Consider the following 16,738-nt stretch of genomic DNA (forward strand, 5'->3'; position numbering starts at 1 on the left):
AGATTTAAAATATTTCAAAATGTGAAGCTCGCCGATGTGGTCTGTGAGCGGCTCATATATTTACACTCCTCGCTATTATTACAACCCTCTCCACTCAAACTCCAACGATTAGTCCCATTCAATGCGCTGTTCTTGACATCAACTCCAACGACGAGTCTCTCTCTCTCTCAATCTTAATTTACTCGAACAATTTACATTAATTTTAATTTTTGAGCCTTGTTCAATGCATTCTTTTTTAATAAATTGACGTTATAAGTGTACATATATATTTTTATATATACACTTAAATATTAAGTATCAAACATTGATTGTTAGATCAATTTTGTTTAATAAGAGAATCCGTGTAGGCATACGTTTTTATCTTATTTGTTATCTTAATCATTATTTTATGCTGTGCAAGTTTTGCAATGAAAATACAGCAACAATTTCAGGAAACGACGTTTTCAGAAACGTCATGATCTGTCTTCAAATATGTCTGAGCAAGACGAAATTTATTTAAAAGAACGATTGGACGATTGTTTGGCAGGTAGGTATAAACCTTTCTTAATCTTCGAAGAAAATAACATCTAAATGAATATTTCTAATATTGATTTTCAAGTATATAGAAGATAGATTAGGTTAGAAAAAGATAAATGAACTTCCGTGAAAATGTTTTTTTATGCAGATAAGACGAATCTGATAGGTGGGATCTAAATAAAGTGAATATTATTTACTATCAAAAGTAAACCACGGAGAGAACAAAATGTTGTATGAAAAAATGTTTCCAATCACAGTCTCAAACGGAGGAAGCAAATATAAATAAAACTCGCAGGTGTGACAAAATGTAAACAACCGCTTATGCCACTGAGGCATCTGAAATTACAAAACATTTCAGTCGGTGGATGAGTAAGATAGTCGTGTGCGATGTGTCATTGTGATAATTGAATTCGAACAATTTCAAATTGAGAGTAATCGAACTCCCCGAGCAATTTAACATGCAAAGGAAAGTCGCAGAAATTGTGGGATATAGTCAGAGTGTAATAATTGATATAAAAGAGAAGTAGAATTAAACAGGCAGCGTGTCTAACCGTAAGAGGTTAAGGTTCTCGTGCAACAAGTAGAAAAAAGGATAGAAAATTGTGCACAGTTGTTAAAAATATTACGCGAGCAACATCCAAACAAATAAATAAGCAGTGGACCTCGAAGCATCCACGACCGTACTGACAGAAATCAATTAAAGGAAACGAGATTGTCATTTCGGAAGGCGAAAGCAAAACCTTTTCTCGTAAAGAAACAAAAATAGAAACGTTTCAAATGATGTAAAAGACGCGAAAATTCGACTATGAAGGACTGGAGCAAAGTAACATATAGCGAGCAGTCTCGCGAGGGAGTAAGAGAAGGTAAATTTGTTTAGCAGAGATTTGACGAGAAAATAATGAAGGTTGGATGTATTATGAATAAAAAGATCCGCGATTGTATATGATATGTAATTGTATGGCGGGAAAGGGAGTAGGAAAGCTATGCATTGCATACCAGAATGTGAATGCAAAAGCATGTATTAATATTTTCGAAGATTTCTTAATTCCAATGATAGACCAGTGGTTTGGAGATTCTCCGGATTTCCTCTTACAAGATGACAACGCTACTTGTCACCACAACAAATTGGTAAAAAACCATTTAGAGCAAAATCATATTAAAACGTTGAAGTAGCCTGCGAATAATCCTGATTTGAATTCAAGCGAAAGTATGTGGGCAAAATTAAAAAAATTGATTCACTAGAAAAAAGCAAAACCTAAAGAGGAACTTTGACGCGGGATAAAATTGTGGAAATAAATTTTGCCGAGGGAATGTTAAAACTTAGTATCACAGGAGCACGTGGTAATATCATAAAATATTAATAACGATTGGAAACTTTGTACCACATAACATTTCGTTTTTTCTTTTGCATGCCTTTAAGACGATCTTTATGTTTTAGACGTCGTTAAAACTATTTTTAGATTTTAAACATCTTTAACACATTGACGACGGCTTGACCCACCGGTGGGTCATGCGTGTCAGACCCGTGGGCTGCATACATTTGTTTATTTTGCTTGCATTTCACAAAAGAGATACTACAAAATAGGTTTATGTTATTTTATCTGTACATTATAAACAGATATTCAGTAGTAAAAACATAGAAATTCAATATTATAAACTTAACATAATTATTTAATTTTTGTAAATTTCGGGCGACGAATCACAGAGAAAATCGTGAATATCGGCGCCGGCGTCAACGTGTTAAGACGATTTTTAAATTTTAGGCGTCTTTAAGACATATCGAATGTCCTACGAACGTCGTACGAATATCCTATGAACGTTTTACAAAATGTCCTGGAAACGTCTTGAATTACATATCAAGTAGTGTTTCTTATGAGCACATCTTTAAGATGTTCGTCTTAAGAAACGTCTTTTGTTAGAAATCAAGATACTCTTTAGACGTTTTCAAAGCGTCCTTTAAACGTCTAGAAGACATTTTATAGACGTATTATGGACTTTTTACGGACATCTTTAAGACGTTTCTTAGGTTGTTGGTTGATTTAGATCCCACTTTCGTTTTGCATAAAATTTACTCGCATTCATGCATATTTTATAATTCTACCTCGAATATTCTCTCTCAATTTTCTACAAATGTATGTAATCTATTTATAATATTATAATATTGTCATTATATTTAAATTCATCATATTACAACACTATAATCCATTTATAATCAAATATGCTATTATAACACTATAATCCATTTACAATCATCTCTATAATATTATTATAAACGTTCACAACAACACCCTAAACCCAAATCAATGTCTATTTCCACAAGCCATCCACAACTACATTACATTACCAAAAAAAAACCATGTACCCCATCCAGCAACTCGCAACGTCTACATTTGGCGGGGGAGGGGGTCATCGCCGACTCAACGAGTCCTTGCCCTGCACTTTGAGCCTGTCGAGGTCGAGACCGATTACGACTTAAAAATTTATTGCCCACTTTGTTACGCAAATCCCACCGAAAACATAATCCCGAACAAAAATTCATTTTCCATACCAATGGTAACACAATGAAGACTGTAACCTCTTACAATATCTTCACCTTCACTATAACAATATTCAAATAATTTTCAGCTGCAATAATTCCCCAGGAAATAAATAAAATCGATAATTACAGTGCGCCTGCATTTAAACATAAATAGAATTTTATTTCGATTTCAACCCTTTGCACTTGGCACTGAGATAACCGTAAAATAAAGACCTTTGTTTTATTTTATTTGATTATTTGTCGACTACAAAGAAGGTAATAAAAATAAAAACTCTTTGGATAAAAGTGTAGCAATTTGTATCGTCGATTGAAAAGTGTTGAAGAAGAGAGAGACGCCCCCCCCCCCCCAGATGCTTTAACTTCTCTTCCACGATGTTTCCAGGTGAATATAATAATTAAACAAACTTTTAGTATATGGGTAAAATTCCTGAAATATCTGTACTCACCTAAACGGCAACGTTGTAACGCCCGCGGCGCGAGTCGCTGTTTTCGGCGAGGCAGGGGGGGCAACAAAATCAGTGTCACACGCCCCCCCAACGTGGCGGTGTACCCCCCGTCCTCGATGCAGCTCCTGCTCCACGTATCCTAATCTCTCCCTCTACCGTCCTCTACCTTCACTAGCCTGTCCTCCCCAGTCGGATCACTCAGAGTCACTCTCTCCGGATCTCTCGCTTCCCTCGTCGCAACGTCGCGGCTTCAGCAGGCCGTTCCCGCCCGGTTCTCTTCGATCGATACACACTCGCGAGTCTTCTTTTAATCGTTGACACGTAGCGAGCCACAGCACGACACACAACACGGGCCGTTCCGCGCGCGATCGGAAGCGGCGTTGTCACTAGCGTGACCGCGCACTTAGCCTATCTTGTCCTAACTATCGCTACCTACACCTAGTCTACCTATCTACCTGCATCTATCTACGTATCGCACCGCCGGCACACACGCACACTTAGACGCGCAGGATCATGGCGCGCGCGGCCTCGCTAACTCCGATGCGCGCCGTCCGCGTCGCGTCCAGGTAGTTCGAGCGGTGTCGCGGCACCGCCGTCACTGCTCCCGGCGTGTCAGGGTGCCTCCAAGGCGGCCCCCTCCCCGCGGCTTCCCTCGCGCAGCGGTGACCGGCCCCTGGCCGGTTGGAACGTGGGGGCGTCTGTAGCGCGGTATCGCGGCCTACCGTCGTCGCGGCATACCTGGAAGCATTTAGGATCGATCAGAAGGACGATCGGCGGATTTTGAACCGGGTGGTTGGAAGGGAGGGGGACGGTTACACGGTGGGACCAGCGTGCCACGGGAAGCCAGTATGGCGCCGTTCATCTCTTGGCCCGTTCCGCACGCGCCTCGTTCTTCCCGCAGCTCTCGGCCTTTCTCGGCTGTCTCCGGCGCCCCCCACCCGGCCACCACGATGCCGAGTCAACCACGCGCATACGTTCAACACTCGAGCGTCGCTCGGCGCGCACGAGACTCGCGACCTGCCTGGAACGGACCGGAGACACCCTCCGGGATCACCGACGGCGACCCCGGCGCTGTTAACAGGTGCGGAAAAAACGACGACGCGGGGTGAAACTCTTCTGGATGGCTCGCACATGGATACACATGGACGCGGGGGTGGAAGGAGCAGCCACAGCCCATAAACAGCGTACAGAACTAACACAGTGGTGCTCGCTAAAATGGCGATCGAGGTGACAGCTCTCGTCTGTTCTTTAGACTCTTGGTAACACCGCCTTTCTTTCTGTCTCTCTCTCTCTCCTTCTCTCTCTCTCTCTCACACACACTTTCTCTCTCTCTCTCTTTCTCCCGGCACCCTCTTTCCTCGGTCACCCTCTATCTATACTTATTCTAGGTTCGTTCCTGCTTCGCTTGCACACACGCAAAGGCGCACGCACACACACTGTTGCACAAGGGGATAGGACTGGAAAAGATGCGTACCAGAGCAACGGAACGAAACGCGCCGATCCGCGGCCGATGCTTCCCCGATGGCGGCCCTCGAGATGTCGGCCCCGGACGACGCCTACACCACCACCACGTACCACTTTAATAGCTCTGCTTGCCCGGACTCACGGGACTCAACTGGGCTCCGCCAGGCCACCGTATCCCCGCTGCACTTGCGCCGACCGGCTATCGCTCCTACCCTTCCTGAGGATGTACTAACCGTTCCTCGCGCTTACGCCCACCCCCAGCGCTGCTCTATTACCCGTGCAGAATAACAGGACCCCTGCGGAGCTCCCACGCCCGCCGAACAGCCAATGCCGGGGCTTTCGTACCAGGAGCGGCGGAACGTGGGCACCGCGGACGGTGGCCACTATTCTGGGGCCCCATGGAATGTATGCGATGATGGAATACATTTATAATATTTAAATGTACCTATGATATTGCCTCGATCAGGAAATATTGTTATATACTTAATAATAGAGGAAACGATGCTGTTTCGGTATTTCGATCGGAGGTTAGGAGATGGTGGTTGAAGTGGTTGAAATGGCGGGTGGTAGAGGGTGCTTGGATTGGAGTTTACGGGCCTAGCTCTCGCCCCGTTGAGTCGTGTTGTGACTGGGTAAACGAACGAAATACTATAATGGTCTGGGATACTCTGTTGCCACTTGTTTCTTCCGCGGAAACGGCAGCGGTTAGGGACTCGGTTTAATCAGACCGAGGAAAAGGGATGGAGGACGATGTTAGTACGCGAGTGAAGGTGCGACGAGGGCTAAAGGTAGCAATGGAATCTTGGTGATCGTTTGATCAAGTATCTGAGAGAAGAAGAGTCTATGGGGCTCGAATTTTTCTATGGGTTTTTGAAGGTAACGATTAATGTCCGTTACAAGAAGATCGGTCATATATAAGACCACGACTCTGTTGACTTCTCGTCGGTAGACTGTTCAATGATTATCACGAGGCTATTAATCCGACAAGATGATCCCTAGAATGTTATGGCTACGCACGGAACGAACGGATGCAAGAGAACCGTGTAATTAATCATCGTGTTATATGAGTTTACGATTTCGTGGTGGACTGATTATATTTTATCGCTATCCTGTAAACACTAGCGGCTCAATTAGAGTTGGATGAATTTGAAATAGGATAGACGACATTTTTGTATCCTCGCGACAATGTTTATATTATTTTCGATTTTCAGGAATTGAAAGTTAGAAATTGAGTTAATTAAGTTAAGTAGAAATTGTAATTTTTTGTCTTAGTGATTTTAATAACGTAGGCTACAAAATTCACTTTTTTATGATGTATTTGAAGCGACTTTTATTTCAGCGGAGACATAACCTCGACATTTTCGATTTTTAGGAATTGAAAATTTGAAATTAGGTCAATTAAGTTAAGTAATTAACCTATTAAATTAGTTAATTTTCATTATGCCGTATTCAAGGCGACTATTATTTCAGCGAAAATATTGTTGTTAAAAATTCGGTTTGTAATGTCTAAAAAAATTGTTTTACAGAAAATAAGATTGACAATAAATGTTCTATCTGTAAGTTGTTTTTCAACCTATTCGCATCTGCATCGTCATTGAATATGAAATATACAGAAGTCAACTATTTTTGTGTATTTTTCATGAAATGACAGTATTTTTAAACGATTTTCGTTTTTTGTCGTTATTGTTATCATTCAGCAAACATTATGCAACAGAAAAACTCATAAAATTGTTCGTTACAATCTGAACCGCAAAATTTTTAGACAATGCTTGTCCACACTATCAACAACGAATTTTTCAAGTTTTGTTTATTGCTAATTTGATATTGTCTTATTCTAGCTTATAATCCGTGCTATATATTTTCGATTGCGTTTAAATCAGATAATCAAGATGGAATTTCGATAACTCAATTTTTATTTAATTAATTAATAAGATAATTACACAGTAGCCGTTGCCCGACGATTGCGTTGATAGTTATTTAAAATGCCCAGTGTTTTGGCTCTTTTTTTCAAATTTCTTTTGAAAATTTCGAAATATATCCACTTGTTCATAGTTTCTTCGATAAAGTATGCTATAACAATTACCAACCCCAGGTGGCAGCAGACATGTATCCTCATAGAGTAACGCATCCACTTATAATATACTGTATACCTACTTATAATATAATGTGAAATAGTATACTACATTATGGTACAGTGTAGTATGATATACTATGGTATAGTATTGTATAGTATAGTATAATGTAGTGTAATGGAGGGTTTTTTCGATAGTTGTAAAATACAGAATGAATGAGACAGATGTTTAGAAATTATTTGAGCAGCTTCGAGTGACGTGGTATCATTGCTTAGGTTCCTCGAAGTCCTGCGTAATCGAAAGATAAAGCGTGAGCGAGTAAAAGGGAAATAAGGAAAGAAAGAGAGAGAATGAGACAGAGTGTGAGAGAGTGTATGCCAGAGCGGGAGAGAGAGAATGGTAAGATAATGAGAGAAAAGACTGTAAGAGTGGAAGGGCCGACAGAAAAGATCGGGGCATCCGAAAGAAAACCGTTACCCTGCAAACTTGTACGTGTCGTAGTTGTTGCTATTGCATTGTGGAGTATAGTCGGTGTTGTTGTTGTCGTTGCTGAATATTATCGTTGTTGTTGCCTTAGTTGTTACCGCTGTTGCTATAAATCGTAATACCAAGCCGCAGCAAGTCGTAATTCTGTTCCTTTAATTCAGAAATTTTTCACTATTATATTGCTCTTAGCTTATTTAATAATATAAAGGCTTTATATACATGGATGCTATTAGCAGTAGTAAGTCAACATGTAATGATTCATGATGCGACTATGCAAAATTTAGCATAGGGATTATACATTATATTACTAATCTACTAAAATGAATTTAAGTTCTTTTAATATAACATTTACACGTATTGGTATAGGCCATTTGTTTAATTTTTGCTTCGCATGAATTTCAGTTCAATTAAAACTTTTCTAATTGAAAATTTACATTTATTCGTTCACAATTGTCGACACCATTAATACAAAACAGTCTGGAAAGTGTCATATAAAGAAAGATTCATAATTAGTGTACTTTTTACAATTGAGATTAATTGTTCAATATAAACTAATTCGGTTTGTAATTGAGCAGTACTAATTTTTTTCCCGCACCTTTAGAATCCTAAAAATTGCCTCCTGAACCTTTAATATTCTAAGTTGTACAATCGATTGGTTGTCCTCCCCTTTACGTCATTACTTTTTGACAATAGCAAATTCTTGGTTCACCCAAAACCTTGTGTCGTTTGCAAAATCTTTAGGACTATGCGCGTGCGGCTCCACCAATAGGAGCTGATGTTTCAGATTCGAAAAACACACAGAGACCCTAACGATCACCTAAGCTCTGGGTCTGGAAGTTCCGTAGCCAACCGTAAATTTTCGTAAGTGATTTTTTCAAACGGTTCCTACTTCCAAGCAAACAGAATTGCCATTTGTAAATAAACTAATGCTGTTATTGTTATCCTACGTTGTTTCTGTCGTTTTTTTTTATATTAACACGGAGTTTTGTGCGATTTTCAAATAATAATCCCGACAGTAGTATAGTACAGTATAATACAATTTATTGTAATTATATTCTAATTAATATAATTTAATATATAGTATATGCAATTAAATATATAGATTAATATAATTTACAAGAAACCGTATATTACACATGAAATGATGAAATGAAATAGGAACAGTACTTCTGTAGAGGTTAGAACAGTTTCTTATTTATAAAACTCGTCCCATAAACAAAACTAAGAAAAGTATGACACCGGATGATTTTCAATGTGACAGACTACAGTTAGCTTTCCATATGTTTTCGTATCTAAAAAAAATGTTAAGCCTGAACGTTTTATAGCTTTAAATGGACGTCTGAAAGACGTATCGATTTGTAACAGAAGACCGATCTAAAATGTTTCTAGTACGTTTCTAGGACGTTCGTAGGACATTCGAGACGTCTTGAAGAGGTTTAAGGCCATCCATAAAACGTCCACAAGACGTCCATAAAACAATCATAAGATGTCTTTTAGACTTCTCACTTCAGATGTTAAAAAAACGTCAAAGGGCATAGCCGATTAAGATGGTCAAAACTGCCCTTAGCGGTTTTTCAATGAGTCATATACCGTTCGATAGCTGACCAATAAAAACTCATCTGTGCAAAATTTTAACCCTGTAACTTGTCCGTGAGGGTAGTTACAGGGTAAATTAGATTTCGTGGTTTTCCGGCATTTTTCCACCTTTAGCGGCTTTCTAAAATTTTGAAAAAAATATGGCTTATTTTGGACATCAAGCCGGATGTTATAGAATTTTTTCAGATTTTTCAGTTGCAAGCTGTGATTATCAAAAATGAAAAACCCCAAAAAATCGTAAAATTGAAGATTTCTCGAAAAATTAATTACTGTAAAACTATTTCATTAATTCCCTGACAAGGTACTATCACGGCTCGTGTACTCAATTTTTCTCAGATTTTTTGTTCGGCTGTAACGTTGTCAAAAAAAATGAAAACCCAACGTGTCGATGTTTTTTGCTGTCAGAATGAAGCTACTACTTTTCTAGTTTACCGCGAGTGTGGATTAAGTAATTTTATACGTTATTGCATCGAAACAAACAATTTTTGAACCCTGAAAATGCGAATTAAGCGAGCAAAAAAATTGTAACGAGCGGAATGTAACCAAAATGTTTCAAATCATTACAACTCAATCGATTAGCGCAATGGTAGAGTGTACGATTCCGGTGCTGTAGACTCGAGTTCAAATCCCGTTGGAGGCAAAGTTTTTTTTCGTAAAACACATTTTATTTTTCCAATTCTATATCACATGGTTTATTTAAATGACTTAACATATATGTTTGTAATGTTTTAAAAATATTTTTTTTAACTTTTGAAAAATATTTAAGTCAGCATACATACAAAAATGGTTTTGACGTAACGGTCAACGATTCTTTTTCGACGAAGCTTTTTTGGAGTTGATAATTTCCAGACTTTGCCAGCGCATGTTCTGAAGGGCACTTGGGTCGGATTCATCGGCCTTTCGCCTTAGTTTTTATCATTGATAATAAAACCTTATGTGTTAACGATATAGGTGAAGGATATAGCTAGGTTATGTAGTAGTAGGTTATGAATAAGGTTAGGATAACGCGAGTGTCTTAAAAAATATAGAACAGTGGATATTTTTAACAAAGATATAACAGAGCATGCTCAGCGTTGCTTTTAACTTTATTCAGTAATTTTTCCAACATATTTGTCAAGGCACTGTTATTTCATTTAAAGTTCAGTTAATGTTGCGGTCAGCGATTAGGCTGACCTGTGTGTCCACTTTTACCAAAACACTGCGTCACCAAAAGCATGGGTCATGCTTTACCCCTTTTCAGCCTAGAAACTGCATTGGGTCTAGGTCACCAAGATCCGGTGACTCCTACTGTGCGAGGTTATAAAAGTGCATGCTTCGCCATGCTCGCCATGCTTTATAATAAAGTTTTTTTGTAAAACCCCGTTTGTCGCTTATTTCGATTGAAAACTCTAACCGTCCAGCAGGGAAGACTATGGAGTCTCGAGAGATCCTTTTCCTTCTCCTCACGGCATAACAGTACGCGCTATGAATTTTTAACAGAAACACGGTAATCGAAATGTGTCATTGAATATCAGTACGTCACTAAAATAATGAAACAAATTCGACAAAAATTGTTTTCGATACTGTACTCTCCATGTCTCATTATTATAATTATTCGGATAAGTTGCGCAATTAGCTGAATTGAAGCGATTCAAAGATGTATATTAAATCAGCTTCATATCGAAACCAATGAAATTCGAACGCTGAACCGTTTCTACTTGCGCCGATGTATAGAAACATTGACATTTGTGGCGCGTCATTCGTTTAACATAAACAGGCAGTTAGGAGATAATGGGATTGATCGGGAATGCGCAATACCCTGGCATTATCATTGTTTATAAGAAGAGGCAGTGACAGTGCGTTTCACCGAGCATCGAATTTCATTTTCCTGTATACAAATCGACGCTATAGGATACGTTAAATACTCGCGCCAACGTATAGTCCTTAATCTTTTATTCTGTGCACTGTGTTGCGTCGAGTCCGCGTACGCAATTGTCGCAGAACACTCGAAGGCGCGTGTGTTGAGATGAATGAGGGGAATCAACGAGGTTTTGGTAATTAACAATTTATTAAAGGTTCAATGGTATTCGAAATGGGAAATGTTTCGGCTGTGACGGTTTGGATGCTGGATCGTTGGGTGGTAGCGATGCCTTGTTCTTCGTTGCCTTGGTGGTTGTTTTCCTTGGTTGCTGCTTGATTGTCGCTGCGTCACTGCCGATCACCTTTGTTTCTTTCCTGCGTTACTCTCACTTCTGACTGTTCGTCTGACTGCTTCTAAAACTGTACTGTACTGATTTCTGAAAAATGCCTTATATTTATACGAATTTGGTGATCCGATAAAGAACCAATCACGATCAATTGTTTGAAGGGCGCTTGTAGGCCCGTGTGGTGGTCGGTCGGTCGGTCGGTCGGTCGTCCGATGGATTTTTCGAAGAGGAGCGGCTTCGACCGATTGATGGTTTTAACATTTCCTGCACTCGCAGAGCCTTTGTGTTGAATATTTTTTATCAGAATTGTTGTGCCGAGACGGAACACACTGTGATCGGTGAAATGTGTCGATCTTTACTGATTGCCGCTGGAATTGTTGCACTTTTACAATCGTTAAAATATGGAAATCATTTTCGGTCCCAACGAAATAAATAACAGCAAGATAAACGATTTGTGTGGACACATATATTAACGCCTGAAACAGTTTAACATTTTTTATTATACAATTGCGAATTTTGAAACCTTTTTTAAAATAGTAAAAGAATTGGTTACCTTGTATCGAACATTGCGAATATATATATATATATATTCTTGTAAGTCTGATAGTCTGTTTCGCGATTATTTCGTCCAATAGAATGTCCTAATTGGCACTGACTGCGAACAGTGTCCTGATTGACATCGACAAAGGGAGAGAGGGGACGGGTGGGGGAGAAAGAGTGACGGAGAGGGAGTGTGTCAAATGACTCTGTACCAAATTACAAGTGTCTTGATGGTCTCTACGAGCGAGGTCTAAATGACGCCGCACTAAATTGCAAGTTTCCTGGCTGACACTGACTCTGTAACTGATCTGATCAAACGAAAAAATGCGGCCGAATTGTAATTGTTTAAACGACTTCTCTAGAACATTTTCTTATCCTAATAGTCTCGATGTAACAGAAGTCACTTCTGATCCATGCTTATTAATGTTCGATCTAAGTATCAACTTTCCAAACGACCAAGTCAAACTATTAACAATTTCTATTTGTTTCAATAAAACGAACGGTATTTTAACTTAACTTTACTGTATTTCGACGATTCTGACTCACGATGAACATTTTTTCTAGTAATAACATATTATGTACAGATATTACTTTATTGTTTAAAATAACAGACGCCCAATTTTTTTGTTTTCAACACCGCTATGACTAGTAACATGATAATTCTGAGAACCAGAATTATCGGGTCACGTAGACACGTATCAGCCATCATAAAGTAAGAGTCTCATGTTGTAAGAGTACTTTTTCTCGTAATACACCTTTATATTTTGTATCGAAACCTCGAGCTCGATTTATTTCAATCTACATCCTCTTACCGATTCCACTTGCTAGTATCAAATCCACCACAGTGCACCTTTGCCCCTCGAGGCGCACCAACTAACAAGTTACGAGGCTAACTAACGATCCTTACACCTATCCCCTCGTAGATATAACCCGACGGTGAAACAAACGTCGGCTCGTCCACGAGTAACCTTCCTGTGGGTTCCAGTACTGAAACAAACATCGGCTCGTCCATTCTTTAGTGTCTCCGTAGAACCCGACGGTGAAACAAATGTCGACTCTTCAGCAACTGACAAAACTCTTATATTCCCTATCAACAAAACGAAACCTCGATAACATACAGTCAGTCCCATAAGTATTCCTAACCTCATTGCTTATAAGAGAAAGTTGAAATCAAGGAACTCGTGTAATATTTTGCAATAAACTTTTTATTATGAATGAACACATGTATAAAGTTTATTTATACCAAATTATAACAAAATTGATTAACTAATAACAAAAATATATTTTTTATTTTACTCCTCGTAGTACGTAATAACAGTCCACAAAAGTATTCGTACTAGTGTAGATTTTCTCAAAAAATCGCATATTAGAGTAGCTTTTTTACTTTATATTAATTTTCTAGTATTTAGTGGATCCACCTTTATGCCTTATTATAACGTTTAATCGATTTGGTATACTTTCTACCAGTTTTAATGTGATATTTGGTTTAATACTATTCCAAACTTCCAAAATTTCGTTTCTTCACATTTGATTATTGAAAATTTCATGCTCGTGTAGTTTTTTATCTATTTCCGCCCATAAATTTTCTATAAGATTTGTATCTGGACTCCGAGGAGGTGTATGCAAAAAATGGGGAACGTGGTAAAGTATCCACTGACGAACAATCGTGTTGAAAATAATAACCATCTTCCAGACCAAGCTTAATCGCACTTGAGTGCAGATTTTCTTCGAGTATATTTTTATACTTTATCTTATCTAAAATTCCATCAATACAGACAAGTTTGCCCACTCCGGATGCCGCCACAGAACCCCACACCATCACGTAGTCTCCGCCGAGCTTTACAGTTGGTTGTACATTTTTTAATTCTAGTTCTGTATTAGGCTTTCTCCAACCATTACCTCTTCCGTCACATCCAAAAATATTAAATAAGATAATAAAAAGTTTATTGCAAAATTTTACTTGCATCCCTTGATTTCAACAGATATCTGGTATAAGCAATGAGGGTACGAATACTTATGGGACTAACTGTACATAACTTCAAGGAATAATGTTAGAGATAATAACACAACTTAAAAAAATAAATAACGTCAAGAATTAAAAATGAAAAATTGGCAAGTGATAGGTTAATAACGAAGAACTAGTAATCCAACATATCCGTAAGAGAAATCGTGGCGCAAAGGGTTAAAATTCCGTAACGGGGATAGACGGGACAATCGCGATAAATGATAGCCGGCCGCTTCCATTATTTATGCGCGTTTAATTCAATCCCAGGGACAGCGCCGGTCGGAGATCAAAGTTCCCGGTCCTGTCGTCGTTCCGGGACGTCGGGCCTAGGAAGGGCGCAAAATATCAAGCCGCCACGAGAGGGGTAATTGAATCTGTAACGACAACCAAATCAGCGCGACGGCCAATCATTACATTATACGAGTCGCTCACCAGCCATCGACATTCGTTAGCCAATCGTTCGTGTAATTGTCGGGCGACGATTAAGCCGACGCTTTGTAGTTGCGGACATACGGGCCCGGCACGCTTTGCCTAAAGAAATACGATCGCTCTACATTAGATAAGTGCCAGCAAGACTGACACCCGTGTCAAAATCCACCCATCGAGCCTTATTTCAATGTCCAAATGAATTTGCTTCGGGACACCTGCTGGCAAACTGGCCAGAGCAAAAATACGAAGTCATCGCGAGGATGATTCAAAATTGCTTGCGTGGTCGTACAGAAACACTTCGAAATCTCAATGCACGTTAAGAAATGTAAAGCTGTTTTTTAAATTTGTTTTCACACGATTGACGCCATAAGATTCCCTTATAACCTCTCGCGTTCGCGTAGGGAACTAAACATTGTTTTGGATTGAATGGAATCTAGGCTAGGGAGACAATTACGGCACATTATTTTCGGGAGGTTCTCACTGGTATAAATGATATTAGAAATTCTAAAGATCTTCAAAGTAACTTTCGAAGTATAGTTCCAAGTTGTAATCACTGATAAAAATTATGATAGATATTTAATGTATAACGTGCTTTAATCAATCGTATTTTGTTAAAGAATATGTAATAACGTAATAAGCAATTTAAATATGACGAAGATGTTTTTGAGGCTATGTAGACCTAACCTGTGGTAAGCGGTACAGTAACGAACACATCATGCAAAAGATAGATTCGATTACTATGCACAATAAATAAACTATCGAAAGTGAAATTAAGAGCAAATATTTAATGATTTATTTTTTATTAAATATTGATTTTCATCCGTTCATTATTTTCTTAAGTTTTTTCATAAGCTTTGCAGAAAATTTTGCGAATCCAGTATCAAAAAATTGATACAACAGGTGTGTTATTTTTTTATTATTTCACATGTTCAATTTTAACAAACAAATACTTAATTGAATAACAAGAATAAAATGTAAGGACAAATATAAAATCAAGTATGCATGAAATTAAGTTAAAGGTACAGTAATCTGCTATTCCACAGTAACTAACTTCATTAACGTGACAACATTACTTAACATAACTTATCTTTCAAACGTGAACTAACTCGAGTTGTTTCTCCTCTGAATGCTTCGAATGTCAAGGTTATCAAACATATATACAGGTTTTAAAAATTAAGAAAAAATTGAAAAGTATAATATAAAAATTCTCTTAAAAAAATAATATAATTTGGTACACTGCTAACACGAAGAATTAAGTAACCGAATTTTAAGCGACATAACCTCGAAAATGGAAACACGTGTCACGTGGCACTCGCGATCACAGCTACGACACGCGATCACCTAACAACGTAGGCGTGAGATTAGCTTGCCGAAAGCGATGTATGAGCGAATTCCAATCGATATAATGAGAATTAACGACGTTAAAGCGACGTCGCGTTCGTAATTAATTATCGTAGCCTGTTTGCTCGTCGTTGATCGACTAGAGCGCCGGACCCTTACTCCCACGTGGGGACTAGTCATAATCGCAATGTCGGTTCTAAATTAATTCCTGACCGAAGGACGCCGCGTTTCGAAACTCCTTCGGCGGGCCCTAATTATTTCCTCCGAAGGGCTACTATACGAAGTTATGTCAAGGTTATGTCTAGGGTCACCACCTGGTGGGCGGCGCGATAAACGGTTCTTTGGGCGGACATAAAGTGAACATTTTTAATTTGGTTACTGATTTTGTAATCGACGGATAGCATCGAAATTATAACGCTTTGAGGACGAACGTTGGACGTAACGATGGTACATGGATAGTATGTACGTATTATTTCTGATGTGTAATTTAATTGTATATACAAGGTATCCAAATGACACTGGAAATTGGAAAATGTGAGGAGTTTTTGAGGGAATTTGAAGTAATATTTTATTTTTGCAGAAATTTTCTGCGAGGCGTCAAGTTTATAATGAGGAACAGTGAACACAGAGACCTACTTGGATGGTGCGTGGAGACAACGTTGAACAGTAAATAATGAATCTTGAACATTGAACTCCAAATATTTAATATTGGATACTGAACACTAAATATTGAATATTGAACAGTAAATATTGTTCATTGAATATTAAATACTAAATATTAAAAAATCGAATACTGAATTGAATTGTGAATATTAAATTCAATAATGAACATTGAATATCGATTAGAACTAGGAACTGATATTCGTGCAATCGTTGGCCCGGTCACCTGGCTCCAGCCAACCTCTCATTGGCTACAGTCTCTTTCATTAATAACTCGTAAACGAAGCCATAGATTTAATTGTCGCAAAGGACAATATTGCTTTGAATAATTTCAGGAACCTCTTAGTTTCGAATTCTGAGTGACTTTCGGGAGACCCTGTAAATTCCTAACAAAGGCATTCCAAAAAAAACTATTCTGAAGTTTCTTATCATTGCCATAAACGAAAAGCATATTACAA

General features: G+C 38.5%; 1 protein-coding gene across 1 annotated transcript in view; it reads right to left on the reverse strand.

Moving 5' to 3' along the window:
* Plexa (plexin A) overlaps positions 1-5,097 on the reverse strand; it is a 414,526-nt gene extending 409,429 nt beyond the window's left edge. Inside the window, exons 1-2 of the mRNA XM_078177227.1 lie at positions 4,976-5,097; positions 3,502-4,239 (exon numbers count right to left, since the gene is read on the reverse strand). The gene's annotated coding sequence lies outside the window, so the exon portion shown is untranslated. The remainder of the gene's footprint in view (positions 1-3,501; positions 4,240-4,975) is intronic.
* Between the last annotated feature and the right edge of the window lie 11,641 nt (positions 5,098-16,738).

The sequence above is a fragment of the Augochlora pura genome, chromosome 3 (genome assembly GCF_028453695.1).
Source record: "Augochlora pura isolate Apur16 chromosome 3, APUR_v2.2.1, whole genome shotgun sequence".
NCBI classification, from domain to species: Eukaryota; Metazoa; Arthropoda; class Insecta; order Hymenoptera; family Halictidae; genus Augochlora; species Augochlora pura.